Below are 8867 nucleotides of genomic sequence, written 5' to 3'. Positions count from 1 at the left end.
ATGTTTCCTGTCCAGTAAGTAGGGGTGAAACTTCTTCAGAGTGTCCCGGCCCCATGTCTTCCCATGTCAGACCCAGGAACTATCCTTTGCGCTGTTTATTGCCAAATGTGTCATTCCTGGATAATTTCTTATCTCTCACAACAAGGAAAAGGTAACACTCCTGTTATTACTCACAATGCTGTAGCTCTTTGGAACCTGTTTGCATTGAAACTGGACAGATCTTTTTGCCTTTCCAGCTCCCTCATATGACGTTATGCAAAGCTGGTTATGTCACCCAGCCTTTGGCCTCACCCAGAGCACCACTGTGAACACTGGCAGAAAGGCCAGTGACTCTCAAAGGTCCCTCCTGTGTCTCACTGATGACCATCACAGATGCCCATCTTCCTGAGTATATAAGAAAATGCAAATGATAATCCGTTGTCCAGTCACCTGAAACTTACCATTTGAAATTTTATAGTTCGAACGCCTCTTCCACTCCTATCTTCCTTTGGTCTCATCTCTGTAAGCCGTCGTCATTGCCTTTCTAGAATGTGATCTCTTATGACACTGCCTCACCCCTGCTTTTCACACATCACTGCCAGCGGGGAGCATAGGTGAGGGACCCATGGGCAGAGGGAGAAGAGTCTTGTGCATGCAAGAGAATTCTGTCCCTTACCCTGCATAGCTTGAGACAAGCCTAGGAGAGCATCACATTGCGTTGACTGAAGGTGAAAGAGGACAGAGATCAGAGAGGTCCATTGATGTTGTAGAGCAACAGTCCAGGGAGCCTTCCTGGTTGGAGGACATAGAAAATATTTGGGTAGGTGCTTCAGGTGACCAGGACCCACTCAGAACTAGGGTAGCAAGATGAGAGGCTGTGCCCACAAAATATTCTGGGCCAGTTCAGGCATTGGAGGGGAAAGCACTCCAAAGTGCTTTGGAAAATCTCAAGGAAAACACTCCAAAGCTGGGGTCCCTTGAAGCACTAAGATCAGAGGAGGGGTCCTGCTTGCCCAGGTCTAAGGCCCACACACTGGCTTTGATTACTAACCAAATCTCTCATTGAAAAGATCCAATGTCTGGCTATTAATTAAGAGTTTTAATGACACTGGATCGCTGAAGTATGCACCAAGCCTGGGAAGCAGTGCTCTATGACTGTTCAGTTCCTAGGTAATCCCAAGCCCCTCTAAGTGTTCTGACAGGTACAGAGCTGCCAAATGGATATATCATCTAGAATTGAATTGTTTCTTATGCCCTCTTTAGGGAAGTCCGAGAGAGAGAGAGAGAGAGAGAGAGAATGAATATGAATGTGTGTGCGTGTTGTCCTGGCAAGCATTGAGAATGATTGAGAATTGCATTTCTATGTAGTGGGTAGTAAAGTGTCTATTGTTTTTGTTTTTATTGATGAAGAAATGAAGACACAGTGATTATTTAATCCTCCCACTGTCGCATGCATAGAAAGTGACAAAGCCAGGATGTGATCTATTTCATCCCCAAGCCCATATTCTACATGAACTCAAATAGGACAATGAGACAATAGAAACATCCTTTAGCACCTGGGCTCCCCAAATTCACCCGGTGCTTTGCCTGGAGGGTGGGAGGTGAGTGGACGGAGCACAGCGAGAAATTTTCTTGCTTGGGGATGTGTTCACCATCCCAATCCTTCTTCCCTTCTGACTTTCTCCCCTTGGCCTTGTACTGGGCAGCCTGATCTTACTGCATTGTGCTGCCTGATGTCTGAGGGCTTTGGGAGCCTAGGCTCTGTGGTCTTTATAGCCATCCTCTCAAAAAATAAAATGCATTTCTCTAGGTATTCACTCCATCATTTCTGCCTTAGGTCAATAAATGTGCTAGTTGAAATGGAGGATCCCTTTGAGAACCTGGGGATTTCTTCCCTTTTTTGGTTCATTTCTTCTGTTCTCCCTCCCCCTCTCCCTTCCTCCACTCCTTCCTTCCTTCCTTCCTTCCTTCCTTCCTTCTTTCTTGCCTGCCTGTCTTCCTTCCTTCCTTCCTTCCTTCCTTCCTCCCAAGCTGTGTACTTATTTATTTTTTCATTATGTCTAATCAGATATCTCTGTGTGTTTGCACTGGGAGCACAGTGAGCACAGCCCTTGTTAGCTCAGTCTCCCGAGTTATTGAAACGCTGCCTATCTTTCTTATGCCAACCTTCCGCCCGGTTTTGGATGATTCGCTCAGACTGCCTTCATTCTGAACTGAAGGAAACCCGGATGCTGGGGGTTACCGATGTGACCACACAGTGAGTTTGGAGAGGAGGGGTTACATCGGCCTGAGCCTGCCTGAGGACGGACTGGGGTCCGGAGATGGTGAGTCTTGTCCTGTCTCTGTCCCAAGAAGCATCGCGTCTATCAGATAAGTCTTCTCTGTCACGAGGAGCCCTAATTAATGCACATGCTGATTTGTTCTTCCCCGCTGAGGACTGCAGATTACTGCTTACTGGGTGCTACATATGTTATCTTGTACATATCTTTAATAAAAATAACACCGGCTACAATTTACAGTGGCCTTACTGTGTTCCGGAGCCCTGTGCCAAGCCCTTTGCATTCATTATTTCATTCACCCTCCCATCACCCGATGAGGCCACGCTTGAGCCTTATTTCTCTCGCCGCATAGAGGAAGGAGCTGAGGCTCCAAGAATTTCAGTAAATTTCTCAAGGTCACACTGCTAGAAAGAGGTAGGGCGGGTTTCACACCAAGGTTTGTTTGATTTCATAGCACTTAACCACTTGCCACCGTGCTGTTATGTTTTAATGTTAAGGGGAAGTGAGAAATGTAATAATAGAACTTCGGCAAGGTGGCAATAAAAATGAGGTAGGGCTGTTGCATCCCTCTTACAACTACCCTTCCCTCAATCCCCTTGCCTTTACGTGCCAGAGGCGCTCAGAATACTGATGGGGCCAGGCCAGTGAGGAGGGCATGACTGGGGAAGCAGCAGGCTCCTGGGTCTGAGGTGGACCTAGCCAAGTGGGATGTGCTGTTCCTGCTCCGAGATCTACCAAGTAACTATCAGAGAGCTTTAGGGTTGTGCTAGGGAGGGGCCAGGGCAAGAGGATGGAGCCGAATGGGCTGGCAACCCCCGTGGCTCTGGAGGGCTAGGCACCAGCCAGCTCTGTGACCTTGGGCAAGTTCCTGAACCTCTCTGGGCTTGCTTCAGGGAGGTCAGGCTGTGTGGGGGGTTGGTTCAGGCTGTCTACAACACTCCGGTTTTAGGCAGGGCAAACAGAGAAGGCTGGGAAAGTTCCCAAGCCTGCCAGGCCCACAGTGACGCTTGCCCTTCCAAGGACTGTCCCTAAGAGTGTCCCAGGTGGGACCCAAATGGCCAGGCCTTCAGATTCCTGCCTTGCACACTCACCAGACGTGGCCACCCCAGAAAAGACATGACCTTGGCGAAGTAGCTCCCAGCCGCTCAGATAGACTCGGAAGGGCTGGTGTCTGAAGGCTGACTATGGAGCTGGACAGCAAGTCCTCTTCTGAAGGGGCAGTACCATCGAGCATTTACCACATGCCTGGAGTTTATAAATGACCGAGGGCATGGATAGAGGACCAACTCAGGCAACAGATTGTCCAGGGAGAAGTTCCCAGAGCTTGGCAAACGGAAGAGGGCCTTGCTGTGGGGAGAACTCAGGTTCTTGTAGAGAACCAATGGAAAAGTAGGACATCTGTGCCTCTTGCCACATTGCAGGGAGCACAGTACAGACCCACACAGGGAACTGAAGCCCAAGGTCAGAAACCTGCAGGAGGTGGGAGGTGGGTTCGTCGGGGGCCTGAAAGAGGAAAAAGCCAGGGCAAGTGGGCCTCACATCCTGACCAGCGTGAGGGCCCTGGGTGGGGGTCAGCTGTGTGGCACCTTGGTGAGCCTGAAGGTCTCAAGGCTGGACATAGGCCTCGTTAGGTAAAGACCCAATTAAATAGGTGTTAGGAGGGAGAATCCAAAAATATTCTATGGCCCCCGTAAGACGGCTCTAAATTAAAAAAAAAAAAAAAGCCAACTTCTAAAATCAGAAAGTTCTCTCGCTTCCTATTCAGTGTGTCTCCTTACCAACCTGCCTCTCCAGTGTCTGTTCGTCTGCAGTCTTTTACACCATGACCTTAGCCACTGTGATGATCCCAGCACCTTAACATGGCCCGTTCTTAGTGAATGTGTTCAGTGGGAAGAGGGGCTAAGGGCTTCCCATCATGGCCCCCTTAGAAATTTGGAGATGCCAGCTGAGGCATGTTAGGAAGGGCTCTGAATACCCAGGCAAGGAAGATGGGCTTCCTTTAGCAGGAACTGGGGAGTTGCTGAGGACTTGGTGACAGAGAGAGTGATAAAGAGAATTAGACCAGTCCTGGAGCAGGACGCATGTGCTCATGGTGTTCTAGATATTCCAGAAAAATGGGAGGCCGGAGATGGACACGTAAAGCCCTCAGGTTTATTGTCTTAGTCCGGATAAAGGAGAGGGGCCTGAGCTGAGGGGTGGGGTGGCAGTAGGGAGAAAGATGGGGTCAGAGACACGTTGCAAGATCCCCATGTTCCTGAACTTGCCACCAAGGAGAGTGGTGGCCCTGGCTAACAGCCAGAGGGGGGTCTGTGGGAGGAGCTGGCTGGGAGGTAAGGGAGCTGGAGAGAGGGGGTGGGCATTTCTCTCAGTTACGAGATTCTGAGGGGAGAATGATGGGATTTTTGATGCATAAGCTACATCCAGTGGCCCAGAAGCCGCCCCTGAGATAAGGATTTGTGTGTAAGTGTTTCTGCAAGGAGGCGACATGCAGGGCCCGAGGGGAAGCAGGAAAAGAAATGCACCAGAAGAGAAGGAGACACACAGGGCCCACACAGGCCTGGCCTGGCCTCACCTGCAAGACAGCTCTGGAGGGTGACTGCGGCTGGCATGGCCCAGCAAGGGGAGCTGGGCTTTCACACCCCTGTCCCCCGCAGCCAACGACCATGAGAACTCTGGGGGTGGGTGATCTCCAGGCCCAGCCAGTTGCCTGTGCGGGTGTGCAAAGTGGCTCCCTTCCTATAGCCTGAGGACTGGCATCCCAGAGCAAAGCCCGAGTGCGAAGTCAAAGCAGGGTGCCAGGAACCGAGTGTGCACACGAAGTGGCGAGAGGGACCCCAGGGCCATGGGGTGGGGCACCAACATGGTCTGCCGTCGCTGGGAGCCCGGCCTTGAGAAAGAACAGTGGCTTGCCAGCGACCATTCTGGCCAGACTGATCGTTGTCCTCCCAGCCATCTGCTGCTTCAAGGAACAGCATGGAAGCCTGGGACGGGGTCTGTGGCAGATTTCACCTCACATTCTCCTTTTTACATAGAAATGGGGAGCCAGGAAGCAGATTTCTTCATGCCCAAGCTCCCAACAGGCTGCAACGTGTCCTGGGTGCTGGCACGTCCTTGCTACTCTGGCTGGGGGGTGGGGGGGTGGGTGAGTGGGCATCCGGCCCTGCGGAGGCCTCTGAGCTCCGGCTCATTAGCCATCCCAATGCCGGGGCTTCCGAGCAGGCAACCAGTGCCACAGCCTTGTGACAGCTCTCTCTAAGGCGTTCCCTTGTCAGCAGGCAGGACACTGGCCTCGAACACCCTAGCGGATGTTCCATGCCTGTTAGGACTTGCTGGAAGATTCCAGAAACTGCAGGACACAGGTGCCACCATCACATGTGCATTGCGTGGGCCTGGAGCGCACCGAACGGGAATCGCAAAGTGATTTAAGCTAGGCCTCTGGGGTTGGGGAAGGGGAGGGAGGCCAGCTCCTTCCCTGCAAGGAAGGAAACAACGCTGAAAGCCAGGGAATTCAGAGCAAGACTGAAGAGCCTCCTTCTCAGACCCCCGCCAGGGTTTGGGCCTGTGCCTTGGTGCAGCGTGCCAGGCACAGGCCAGAGGCCCGGGGAAGTGCACTCCGAAACAAAGGCATTGGTGAGGATTCTGCTCCTGCCTCTGGCTGCCTTCTGTTCTGATGGGGCCTTGTCGAGCCCGTAGGAGTTGTTAAATACTTTGAGGCCCATCCCTGCCTATATCCACCCCTTTTTCCATCCCCATGGCCTCTCTGCTGTTCCGTCCACTTGTCCCTGCGCCCCTCACCCCAAGAGAGGCAGGCAGGCAGTCTGGCCTGGCTTTACCCTCAGCTTCCCAGCAGTGAACAGGAAAACAGTAGGCAGTCGGGAGTTGTGGTCTTTGCCCAGAAGCCTTGCCACCACGTCTCTGTCCCCGCCACCTTCCTGTGGGAGAGCCCAGCGCCATGTGCTCTGTGGCGGCCCCCTTGGTGGGGTTAGCCCCGAGCTGAGTCGAGAAGGTGGCACCTTCTCCCTGAGTGGACCACACCGCTGTCTCTGCACCCCCGCTCAGCCCCCCTCTCCGGGTTTGCTCAGGTTTGGCATCTTTCCAATCCCACAGGAATTTGGCTGATAAATGAATTCATACTCAAAGGTTATTGACTTAATTTGTCACCCCCATCCAGGAGCTATTTGCACTGAAAAGAGATCCACCAGGGAGAAGGCAATGTTTAACTGCAAAGAATGCCTTTGGAAGGGGTGGTAGGGCGGGGGCGGGGGGGGGGGGAGCCGCCCTCTGCGGATCACCACCCAGGTGACACTTCCGGCACATTCTAGCTGCAGGCATGTCCCCATTTCAGGGGGCTCTGGAATGGCCTGGGATGCTTGGGGTGACTGCAGACCCTGGGGCCCCAGGGATTTGACTTAGCGGGCCTGCTTGGGGCCCGGGACTGTGCATTTTCACCTGCTTTCCATTTTTCTGATGGAAGACGTCTGGGGACCGCAGTTTGAAAAATTCTTGGGGTATTACCCTGCTCGGGCTGCGGTAAACTCTGCGTGGCTCAAACAGCAGCCATTGATTCTGTTCTGTTTGTTCAGTTTTAGAGGCCGGGAATCCAAGATCAAAGTGTGGGCAGGTTTGGTGTCGGCCTCGGCGTGGAGACGACTGCAGCTCCCTGTGTCTTCGCCAGCCAAGTGCTCTGCCCCCTTAAGCACCACCGACCCCTGCCACTGGCCACCCTCATCTCTCTGTGTGTCCAAATGCCTCGTTCTTAGAAGGACACGGGTCAGATTGGATTAAACCCACCCTAAGGGCCTCATTTTACTTTAATCACCTCTTTAAAGGCCCGTCTCCAAAGGCCGTCACCTTCTGAGGTCCTGGCAGTTAGGGCATCAACACCCAGACGCGGGGGAGGGATCCGTTTCAGCCCAGAGCGAGCGTGTCAGAACAGCAATAATTAAGGCATTTTTGAAGTGGTTCCCAAGTTCACTCATCTTTTCGGTTTACGGCAAGAGAAAAGATACCCAGGTTTGAGGGGTTGGTGCAGAAGCCCCCACAACCTGTAGCTGAACCAGAGGCAACGGGGCCTCGGACAGCGCCCCCTGTGGGCACCACCCGCCTCCGTTGCGGCAAACGCCTGGGCTCAGCCCTCTGCAGCGCCTATCCTGTCGTTCTTCTTCCTGGGTTCAGGAACAGACTTTCTCCTCTCCGGCTCCACGAGAGAGAAGTCTCCGGCACAGGCACCAGCGTGGCCACCCGAGGCAGCCCTTCCTTCTGCCTCCTAGGGTGCTGCTTTCTCCAGAAAGAAGCCAGGACCCTTCACCCTCCCCATTCATCATCACCCTGGGCAATCTAATTACAGCCTTGTCTTTAAAGAGGAACTCATTTACAATGGAGACTTATTCCTTATGAAAATGTAACATCTTGAACTATGTTTTTCTGGCCCCCTTTTCAAAAATAAAAAAAGAAATTAATTAATTTCCTTGCACACGGGAAAAACTCATGAGGTCTTGCCGGTTGTGCGAGGAAATGATTCTCTCTTCTCTTCTCTTCTCTCTCTCTCTCTCTCTCTCTCTCTCTCTCCCGGCCTCCCGCTGTGTGACAGTGAAATGCTAAAATGATTTTGGCAGGAGAATATTCTCAAAGGCTGTTTTTATTTCAGCAGCAGAAGAGTATCTCTGAACACAGGCTGCACCTCGGCCCTGTGGGGCTGTTTCTAATTGCACGAGGTGAGTTGCAGAAATCCTTCCCCCAGACGGGTGGGGAGAAAGCGGCAAGACACCTAAGAAAGAAAATCGTGTCTGCCACACTCAGCGCTCACCACTTAAAGGAGTTAACTTGTTGGGACAAAATATTTCTATGGGTGCGCAAACTATGCATGAGAATAATGAGGCTGACCCCTTCCTTTACGCTTTCCAATCACTGGGCTTTGTTGCTTCTCTCTCTAATCACAACATGCTATGTTCCTCCTTGCTCACACCTCTGTCAGCAAGACTGGCTGAGAATACTTTAGATTATCACCTTCTCATTTTCAGTGTGAAATAATTGCCCAAGGATGGAAACTGACAAACAAGAATGTGGATTTCGGAAAGCAGCCCACTCGGTATTTAGGATGGCCTGCGTAGAAGGGAGACAGGTGCACTTACGTGTCACCACCTTCCCCCGTCCTCACACTTGCCCCTTTAAAAAGTAAGCTGTGCTCTCGAAGACCTGGATTGATTCAAAATATGGAAGATAGTAGGGGGACTGACATGTTTAATTAAAGTCCTATCTGATGCTGCAGTATAAGGGCAAAAGGTTGTGTGGGGAAGTCTTGTGGGTTTTGCTCTTGGTGCCGCCACTGATGGGCTGTGTGGCCTTGGGCAAATGAACTAAACTCTCTGTGCCTCTCTATTTCCATCTATACAAATGAGACCATAATAGCAATGCTTTATGAGGTGGCGAGGGCTGATTTGGTAATAGAGAGTCCTCAGGACCATGACTGGCATACAGCAGGCGCTCAACCAATATCAGCTATTCTTACTTATGCCCTCAGAAAAGAAAGAGCAGATGCCTTCTTTCCCTCCTTCAGAAATATTTAGTAAGCGCTGTGCTCTGGCATCAGGAAAAGTAATCAAGGGCCCT

Source organism: Lutra lutra, chromosome X (genome assembly GCF_902655055.1).
Source record: "Lutra lutra chromosome X, mLutLut1.2, whole genome shotgun sequence".
Lineage (NCBI taxonomy): Eukaryota > Metazoa > Chordata > Mammalia > Carnivora > Mustelidae > Lutra > Lutra lutra.
The sequence above is the reverse complement of the archived record's forward strand: the minus strand, read 5'-3'. Positions refer to the sequence as shown.